General features: G+C 41.7%; 1 pseudogene; it reads right to left on the reverse strand.

Annotated features, from left to right (window-relative positions):
- Window positions 1–1,132: 1,132 nt before the first annotated feature.
- The window catches only part of LOC102861419, a 110,312-nt pseudogene continuing 100,368 nt past the window's right edge, over window positions 1,133–11,076 (reverse strand).

Below are 11,076 nucleotides of genomic sequence, written 5' to 3' on the forward strand. Positions count from 1 at the left end.
TGAGACTTGTGCATCCTGGAGACACGTGAGGGGAATCATTCAGCAGCTACCAAAAGGCAGGCAGTTGGTTTTGCACAAGAAAGGTGAGGCAATCTGCTTCCTCAAAGATTGGAAACCCTGTGGGCAGTTCTGCTCTGTCCTGCTCTGTCACTAGGAGTTCAAACTGATGAACTGGCAGTGCGGTTTTGATTAAAGACCTTGTAGGAATCTTGGTGATGAAATTCTTAAGTCCTTGGCTACAAACCAAAAGCTTTGCTGTTTGCACAGAATATCTATGCCACAGGAGAAAGACACCGGTGTGCTTGTGTATAGATCTAGCCTTGGCAACTCTGGGGCATTCTATTCTGGTCTATAGGGTCACTGTAAGTTTGAACTGTCTAGGAGACAATGGGTTTGTCTTTTTGTTGGGATTTTTTCTTTTTTTTTTTTTTTTGGTGTTTTTTTTTAATTGAGTTTGAATGGGGTCATTTTAATTGAGCTCATTTAACATTGATCTTTGTACTTAAAATGCTGCACCTTTTTCTATTCCATTTCAGTCCTTCCTCTGCCTTGATTGTTGCTTTTTCTATGTGAACTTTTGTAAAACACAAGAAGGAAATACAGAGAATGGAATTACCTATAGAACAACTTCAGTTGGATATGTCTGCATGAATTCTGACAATTATGTTCTCCTCGGGAATGGAACTATTTCTTGGTTCAATTTTAGCCTAAGTTGATAAGATAAACATGATAAAACGGCTATCTAAGGGCCTAGCATTGAGCTAAGGCACCAGGGAATCCAGATCTTATTTACCCAACAATCTCCTAATCCGTTGTTTTCGCCTACTCTCCTGTTGTTAAATACGATCAAGTTGGCACCGACCCATAGCTGACCCTCGGGCATTTCCGGGCTGTTAAATATTGCCGTGAAATGAGGATAACGCCCATCCATCCCACACAGAGCAGCTGGTGGATTCGAACCACGTGGCTTTGAGATTACAGCGCTGCTTCTTACCACTACGCCATCAGGTATTTGCAACTAATATATGGCCACATAAAACAGAACCAGGTGTTCATAAGGGATGAGGGGGGACTGCACCCCACAATTCTCTGGTTATCAACTGCTCTGAGTGCTTATCCTCACCAGCTGATCCTACTCACACTTGAAGGCACTGGAGGCCAGTTCATAGGATAAACGCTGGCGGGACCTGTCCTCTGACTTGACTAAGGACGGCAGGGGTTTGGTCCCATGCTTGATCAGGGCCTTCTCGGGTGACTTTCCGATTCGAATACCCTGGAAAATGTTCGCTGCCCTCACATAGACCAAGTCAGAGTAGCCGGGTTTCTTGGCCACACTCATGGAGCCCTTTTCTCTGGGTGGCAACTCCAGGGTAGCCAGCTTGGTCCATGTCTTCCAAGCTCATTTGGGTCAAAACCTCTTACTCACTCATGGAGTTCAGAATGTCTGCCCCTTTACAGGTCACCGAGAACTTATAGCTTGACTCAAAACTCAGATGTTCCAAGGAATGGCTTTCCTTACACCTTCATCATGTTCTCCCGGAAGGTGGTTATTTCTGGGATTTGAGGGGACGATGACATTCAGAAGGCTGCACTTGGAACACCCACAGCAGCATGGGGGGCAGAGTCCTGGCGGGGAGAGACCCTGGGTTTGGTTTTTTATTTAGGGACAATTTAAAGCTAAATAATCAGCACTTGTTCTTCATTCTTTTCTTTCTTTTTCTTTTTTTTTTTAGTATCTACTAACATTTAATGACATTAAGGAATTAATTGCTAATTTTTCAAGTATGGTAAATGTTGGGATTATGAGTCTATCTTCATGAGAAATACTTTATAAATTACAGAACAAATGAAAGGGTCTGAGATCTATTATGAAATTACGAGGAATTTCGCATGTGTTGTTGATTGACGGTGGTCGGGGTCATAATTCACTCATTATTATTTTGTGGATTTGGATGTTCAAAGTGCTTCCAAATTCCAAATATTTTTAAAGAAAGAGATTTTACAAGGATTGCCCCCTTTTCAGTATCTCACCCTCAATCTTTTTCTTCTGCACCAATCACGAAATTGGGAGCACATTGACATCGGAGTAAGTTCCCTTCTCTGTGGAAGACAAAACAAAAATCCAAAGGAAGTCCAAGGTGAAGACAAAGCTTTAATGAACGTCTTGAGGGCAGCTCTGTGATGGTCAATGGCTCAGCGACTTGGGACCCTTGCATGCGCTTACCCAGCTTACCCAGGCACTTGATCCATGCTGATGTTTGCGCTTGATGTTACTTGGCTGATACGTTACCTCGCATCCTGCCCCAGACTGGCTGCAGGGTGGGTAGACAGACCCCAGGTGTCCGGGAGCCCCAGCCAGGCTCAGGACTGGAGCCATCTGTCCTTCGTTGACCATGTGTGTTTAATACTTTTCTCTAGCACCACCACTAAAAGGTATTCATTCTTCTTCTAGCATCCTAGACATTGTCCAACTCTCAGATCATAGCAAGCAACTGGGAAAACTGTGATCTGGATCAGGCACACCCTAGTCTCTAAACTGACACCGTTACACTTTAGCATTCTGGAAAGATCCTTGGCAACAAATTTCCCCAATATAACCCAACTTTTTGATAGCATTAAAGGGGATCTCTTGTGACCTAGTGGTAAGAAGTTATGCTGTAAACCCTAAAACATGACGTGTGAATAGTTGCTCCGTGGGAGAAAGATGGACAATTTTCTCCTGTGAAATTTAAAGCTTCTGAAAATCCACTTGAAGAGCAGCTAAGAGTCATTTGTGACTCGATGGCTCACAACAATAACGATATGCCTTTAAAGACATGCATCATTGTTTATTTAGTGAAGAAGAACTGATGCCTTTGAATTGCACTAACAAAAATTATTTATTAAGGAGGAAAACTCATTAACAACCTATGTTATGCAGATGACACAACCTTTGCTTGCTAAAACTCAGGAGGACTTGAAGTACTTGCTGCAAAATGTCAAGGACTGTAGTCTTCAATATGGATTGAAGCTTAACATCAAGAAGACAAAGATTCTCAATATTGGTTCAAGTGGCAGCAACATGATAGATGGAGAGAAGATTGAGGTTGTTAATACAGCTTGCTCAGCTCCACAATCAATACTCTTGGCACCGAGAGTCAGGAAATCAAAAGACAAATTGCTCTGGGAAAATCTACTATCAGAGACCTCTCCTGAATACTGAGAAACAGTGATGTCAGTCTAGAGACTAAGGTGTGCCTGATCCAAGCCATGGTCTTCGCAATTACATGCTTTGCATCAGAGAGATGGACAATGACTAAGGGTCACAGAAGAAGAATTGATCCCTTTGAATTGTGGTGCTAGAGGAAAGTCTTAAATAGACCATGGAAGACCAAGAAACAAATGGATCTGAAAAAATCAAGTTTATCCTTGAAGGCTAGGATTTTGAAGCTCTGTCTCACATACTTTGGGCACAAGACCAGGAGGGACTGGTCCTTGGAGAAGGACATCATGCTCAGAAGGGGGAGGGACAGCACAGGAGAAGAAGACCCCTGATGAGATGGATTGATACAATAACTGGGACAATAGGGGTAGGAGTGTTGGAGCCAGAGAGACTGGTTCAGGACAGGGCAGGCTTCAGAGCTCTTGTACATAGAGTGACTTGACAGCACATAACAACAACAAGTTAAAGAGATAAGGATGTTGAGATTGAGTCTCACAGACTTTACACATGTTATCAGGAGTGGTCAATCCATGGATTGGTCATCATGCTCAGAAAGTTTGAGGTTTAGAAAAGAAGTAGGCCCTCGATGAAATCAGCATGGTGACTGCAACAGTGGACTTAAGTCTAGTGGACACTGTGAGGATGGTGCAGGGTCAAGCAGGGTTTCCGCCGTACAACAGGTCACTATGAGCTGAAGTCCACCTGATAGTACCTAACAACAACCACAAATAATGACAAATAATGACACTTGGGTTTTCTCTTCTTTTGTTTCTACATTCAATTCTTGTGCCAATGTGTTTGTTCCCATGCCCAAGAACATTCCTAAAAGCTGACCTCTTAGGACAAAAAAAAATGTCAAGAATTTTGAAAATTTGAAAGACATTGCTCATCGATAAAGATACCAGCATTGCCCAGTTCCTGAGAACGCTGGCTTCTCAAGGCCTACACCTTTGCAATTTCTGGTTTGCTTTATTTCCATTTCCATTTGTTGTTCAATCAGCTGTAACTTGAGGGAACTTGAGCTTTTAGTTCCTCTTTCTTCTAAATAAAACCAACACTCAAGAAAGTAAAACCTACATAGATAGACATGCCCAACCCTTCACAAACCTCATTGCTTTGTGTAACTCATTTTTCTGCAAATAACATGGTTAGCTGTAAGTACACAAACAGTCCCTTCCACGCTCATCTCCTGTACAACACGTTACAGAGTGAGTTGGGAGAAGTTTTCTATTTCCACTTTCTCATCTGTAAAATGAACAACTATAAAACCTGTTCATCTACTCAGCTAGAGTTAATTGAAAATAATATACATAATTGGAGATAACACACACAGCAAGAGCAGGCTAGACCTCTGACACGTAATTATACTGCCCAGTGAGGACTCATGTGTACAGGGTTATGATGCACATAGGCTGAAAAAGTGCCGTATTCTCACACCCGTGCTCACTGAAGCATTATTCACTACAGCAAAACTGTGACAACGGCCTAAGTAGGCATAAATGGAGGAATTATAAACAAATTATACATACAATAGATCACCACATGACTATAAAGAATAGTTATTAGTTCCCTAGACAGATTATATTGCAGATGAAATCTAAAGGAGATTCTGTTGAGGGATAAGTTAATTACACATGAGAAAAAATAATACGACCTCACTGCCAAAAAAAGTCAGCAATATATTTGCACAGAGCACAGCAGGGTTTTTGTGGTTTTGTTTTTTTGGTTCATTTTGGTTGTGGGTTTTTGTTTTCTTTTTCACAATTATGGTGTTCATTAAGGAAGTCAAGAGGCTGGTCAGGGAGGAAACAGAATACAATTGCTCAGTCAGGACAGCTTCCAAGATGTGCTTGCAGGCACCTCAGCCTTCAGCTCATGGCTTCAGGCCAGTGTTACAGAGCTCTCAGCCCACTGCTTATTGGGTTTCTCCCACCAGCCCTACAACGAACTTGGGCAAAGTCTCCCAGCTCTGGTTCCACAGAGTAACAATGTCAAAGTCAGCTCTGTCTCGTGTCAGGTCTCCCGCTATCTGCTGCAGCTAGTGCAGAAGTTTTTGACAGTTACCAGGGCTGGGAGAGGAGAGCGTAATAATTACTTTCTAGATTATTGTTGTTAGGTGCCATCCAGTTGTCTCCAACTCAAAGCAATCCTACATGGAGCAGAACAAAACCCTCCCGGATCCTACACAATGAATGTAACTACTGTTGTGCCTGAGTTCACTGCATTAGCCACTGGATCAATCCACCCTGTTGAGGGTCTTCTCTTTTTCCGTGACTCTCTACTTTACCAAGCATGATTCCTTTCTCAGGGACTGATCCCTCCTGGTTACATACCCAAAGTATATGAGATAAAGTCTCATCATGCTCACTTCTTTTTTTACACAGACAGGCATATTTTATTTTATTGCATTTTGCCTTATTTTGCTTTGCAGACTCTGAATGTTTACAAAATGAAGGTTTGTGATAATTTCTGCTTCAAGCAAGCATAGTAATCCTTTTCCAGCCACATGTGTTATATTATGTCTGTGTAAAAAATATTTCATAATATTATTACATACTTAATAACCTACAGTATAATACAAACCTTGCTTTTCTGTTTGCTTTTTAAATTCTTTTTAAGTGCAACCTATATTTTTTTACAGCATATTCTTTCCGTTTACTATTTCCCCATTCATTCATTGTTACACATTTTCCTCCCTGCTTTCCTTCACCCCCAGTTCATTTTTCTCTTTGAAGAAAAGAAAAATCTTTCATTGTTTTACAATTCCCCTCCCTCCGAGTCCACAGTCCACTTTATCACTTAACTATGCATTTCTTTTTCTGGAATCGTGTCATGAAAATAATACTTAATCCCATATTCCTTTTAAACAGTATACTGCATACTCACTTCTAAAGAGCATTCTGCCTTCACTCCTTCCAAGACAGATCCCTTTGGGTTTCTGTTTTTGTTTTGCTTTGACATTTCATGGGATATTCAATATTCCTCATAAACAACACAATTCAAAGCCCCAGGTCTTCTTCAGTCCTCCTTAATCATTGTCGAACTTTCAAATGCATGTGAGGCACTGGAAAATATCACAACTCACTAGTTCACATAGTGCAATCTTCCTCTTTACTACTTCAAAGAGGTCCAGTTGGGCAGATTTGCCCAATGCCGTATCTTTCTGACTTCTGCTTCCATGTGTGTTGATTGTTGATCCAATAGGACACATCAACCTCAGCCTCTTTTGATCTGAGAGCAGAAGAAATAGTTAGTGACCAGTTATTACTGCCAACACTCTGACCAAAGACCCAGTGGATGGTCCCAGTGAGAATGCAAGAAGATGTAGAACAAAATTGAAGTTCCCAAAAATGGATCACCCTATGGACTGATGGATATTAAAGAGCTTTTGAGACCATCACCCTAAGATGCCCTTGGAATGTGGACCCAAAACAACTCTTGCAGCTAAATGATTCTTGTTCTTAGTTGGCTACAACTCATAGCAACTCTATGAACAACAGATCTGAGCCTTGTCCTATCCTGTGCCATCCTCACCAGTTCTCATATACTAGCATCAAATGCAAGAAGGGTTACCCATGGTGGACAGTGTTTGGTAGAGCTCCCCGATTAAAACAAGCTGGGAAGCAGGAGTGGCATTCACTTCCATAATAGCTTGCCTCTGGAAACCCTATGAACCTGGAGAAAGGATGAAAGTTATACAGGTGTCCAGGAATTTTCGTTCATAGGGTCTCTGTGAGTTGCCTACGACTCAATGGCAATTAACAACAACAACAGAGCCATTATTTCAATAACTGCCAATCATGGCAGATCTGCCCAAGATAATATAAATTTGATTTAGAAGAATAGATAGATACCTTTGAGTTGTGATGCTGGAGAAGAGTGTTGAACATACTGTGGGCTGCCAAGAGAACAAACCGGTCAGGCTCGGAGAGGGTAAAATCAAGCTGCTCCCTGGAAGCAAAGATTTTGAAGTTCTGTCTCGCATACATTGGACATGTGGCCAAGGAGGGGCCAGTCCTTGGAGAAGGACATCATGCTTGGAAGGGAGGAAGGACAGCGCAGGAGAGGATGACCCTGGATGAGATGGATTGACTCAGTGACTGGAGATATGGAATTGGGTCTGTCGGAGATGATGAAAATGGTGCAGAATAGGGCAGGGTTCGGAGCTGTTGTATATAGGGTCACCATGAGTCGCAGGTGACTTGATTACACACAACAACAACAACAACAACAACAACATGGGTGTGGGGTGTGGGTTCTGTGAATCTAAGTAAAATAAAATCATTGACAACTTTACTTTTCCTTCCATCTATCAAAATGTTGCTAATTGGTCCAGTGGTGAGGGGGTTTGTTTTCTTGATGTTGAGATCACAATCAGCAATCTATGTTAAAGGCTGTAGTCTTTGATCTTCTTCATTAAAACAGCAAAATGAGCAGTACCACTTGTGAATAAGGTGTTCCCTTAAAAGACAAATATATTGTCTCTGTAAATGTCATTAAAATTAATTCATTTTTTAAAATGGAAAAAAAATATATCAGACCAAAAGGTAAGTTTTATCCAAAACCAATGATGAGGTGACAAGGAACTGAAAGAGAACTAAAACAAGGAAAAAGAAACAAACAGAACACAAAGAATGAGAGCAATGACACATTGTGAAAATTGCCAGTGTCATGGAACAATCTGCGTAAAAGTTGTCAAATGAGAAAATAATTTGCTGTGCGAACTTCCCCCTAAAAACATAATAATTGTTTTTATTAATTAGATAGTCTAGCATTCATTCATTCATTCAGCATTTAATAAGGAGCCGTCTATAAGAGCTAGGCTCTGTCTGGGTGCTGAGGACACAGAATCAACTGCAGAAAATAAAGAACACTCTGAATACTTGGTGGTGAAACTCATAGAATGTATGGACTACACTTCAACATCAAGGAAACAAAAGTCCTCACCACTGAACCAACAGATAACATCATGATATATGGAGAAGACGTTGACACTGTCAAGGATTTTCTTTCATTTGGATCCATAATCAGTGCTCACAGACGCAGAGATAATAGACATACTGTATTAGGTAAATCTGCCTTGAAGGACTCCTGTAAAGATCAATGATGTACACTTTAAAGAATAGCGTGCGTATGGTATAGTGCAATATTTGCCATTGCCTCATAAGAAAAACAATTTCTTCTTATGTGAAACAGCCTCAGATACGCCTGTTGATATTGCTGAATTAACCAGAAGATGAAACAAGGGTTTCTTCAACTAAAGGATTTAGCCCTGTGCCTAAGTCAAATAACACGTCTTCTGTTACATTGGCACCAGGCTTGTGAACATGCTGAGGTGAACAGAGGAAATCACGATGAGTCAGAAGAGTTAAGAAGAAGTCTCTGAAAAGGCAGTTAAGGACGAAAAAGTTTTACAAATATGGACAAGTATTTGAACTGTAAGAGGGACAATATGGTGACTCCTGAGGGTCAGGTAGATCAGAGATGAGCTCTTTTCCAGGTCACATAGAGAGTGTGCTGAAGCCCTGGCCTTAGAATGAGCGCTTCCAGTCGCCTTTTCCCTTCGGTAAACATCATGGGTAGTTGTCATCCAGGTTACTTTAACACACGACCACCCCACAGACGGAAGCATTGCTCCAACCTGCATGATCGTTGGCGGTTCAGATCTGCACGATGGTGACGTGCTCCAGTCCATTCTTGTGACCACTCTATGTTTTGAGTCTTCCAACTAGCAGATTCATCTCCCAGGACTCTGTTGGGAATTAATCTGCCGTGAGCCATCGAGGTTTTGTTGTCTAACTTTCAGAAGTAGAGTGACAGAATGTTCTTTCTAGTCTTTCTTTGTCTGGGACATCTGATGAAACCTGCTCAGTAGAGGGGACCTTCCTGGTGTTTGACGTATCAGTGGCAAAGCTCCCAGCATCAAAGCAACACACTTGTCTCCTCAGTACGACAAATGGACAAGTGGCTGGTGGGTGGTGAATTTCCTTGCACGTAGAGTAATCACGAGTTCAGCATCAGCGAAGATCAGAATTTCAGAGTTTTGTGCTTCTACTGCCCTGTGCAGACATGCTCATCTCCCAAAGCCCGAGGCCACACCCAGACATCAGCTCTGCAGCCCTTGGTAGCTGTTAGAGCCCGAGTGTCTCATTTGTTCTAATCTGCCTGTGTGTTGGGCGTGTGAGCATGTGAAGAAATCAGAAAGCACATGGAGGGCTGGTTTTCCATTTACGGCAGTGGGAAGTCTCCAGCGTGATTGTATGCTGGCACTTTGTTCTTCATCCTGATGGTTTATGTCAGTGTCACAAAGTTCTCTCAGTCCTGCTGATTATGGGGCCTCCCTTCAGCAAGGAGATCATGCTGGGGAAAATGGAAGGTCTGAGAAAGAAAGGAAAACCCGCACTCCAAGACGGGTTGACCCAGTGGCTTTAACAATGGTTTTAAGCGTATTAGAGAAAGTGAAGATGGCACAGGATGGGGCAAAGTTCAGATCTGTTGTTCATAGAGTTGCTATGAGTTGTAGTCACCTTGAAGGCTAAGAGCAACTGTGGTGGAAAAGCCATGGATTAATGGTACTATTGAAGAGCTGATTGTTACAGCTGCTGTTAAAAAGTTGTACACCTGTCAAGCTTTGAATTGGCAAAAATTGTGTGACATATACATTTATAACAATGGTCTTGAGATATGGTGTTGGAGAAGAATACTGAATATATCTTGGATAAAGTGCATCCAGAGGGTTCCTTAAAGGGAAACGTGAGGAGACTCCATCTCACATATTTTGGGCGTATTCCTAGGAGAGGTCGGCCCCTGGAGAACTTTGAAGGTGGAGGGTGTGGGAAGGAAAGGAAGACCCTGAACGTGGTGGATGGACACAGTGGCTGGAGCAATGGATTCGAACATAGCAGGATGGTAAGAATGACACAGGATGGGAATGAGTTCCAGTCTGTCATTCACAGGGCCACCAAGAGTCATGGTCAACCCAGCAGCACCTAACAGTAACAACTTGAGGCTCCTTATATACAATTAAACATCTCTTTAAATTTTATTAATTTTAATGAACATTTACAGAAATTTTGGATTTCTATTCATTCATTGTTGTATCTTTCTCCCTGCCCACCCCTCCCCCTCCCAGCTTGCTCTTCTCTTTGAAAAGTAAAAGAAAAATTTCTTCATTGGTATACAATCCCCCCACACCAGTACACTCCACTATTCAACCTTCATTTTGGACTCTTGTCATAACAATAATACCGGATCATATATCACTTTTAAACCGTCCTCTCCCTCATCTGTTTCAATTCAGTATACATAATTTAGCCAACTTTTCTCAGTCTCACCCCAATCCTGATGTCATTCCCATTCTACAACAATGGCACTATGCAGTATTTGCCCTATTGTGACTGAGATATTTCACTCAGCATAATGTCCTCCAGGGTCATCTCGCTCAATTCACTCCCTTAATTGGTAGGTTTAGAGTCATGCTTCATGAGACACACAAGTTAATTGATCCAACAATGTTTTCAGCACTTCTGTTCTGTGTCCCAGTTCATTGCACAGGGCTTAGGGGGGAAAGGGGTCTAGACAACATGCAAGCTGTGTATGTATGTTAATGTAAAGGTCAGAACAACTCAGAAAAGGAGAGAATGGTTGCAGAGTTTAAAAGCTGTAATTAATGTTACTGAATGATATGTGAACAAATTTTTAGATTGATCTGTATTGCTGTGCAAATTCTCAACAAAGCCATGAGTATGGATCACATCTCAACATCAAGAAAACATTCACCGAAGAAGACATTCAGATGGCTAAACAAGCACATGAAGAAATGTTCGAAATCCCTAGCTCTAAGAGAGATGCAAATCAAAACAACTATGAGAGAT

The sequence above is a fragment of the Elephantulus edwardii genome, unplaced genomic scaffold (assembly GCF_000299155.1).
Source record: "Elephantulus edwardii isolate Elephantulus edwardi_28Jun2011 unplaced genomic scaffold, EleEdw1.0 scaffold00035, whole genome shotgun sequence".
In the NCBI taxonomy this organism is placed as follows: domain Eukaryota; kingdom Metazoa; phylum Chordata; class Mammalia; order Macroscelidea; family Macroscelididae; genus Elephantulus; species Elephantulus edwardii.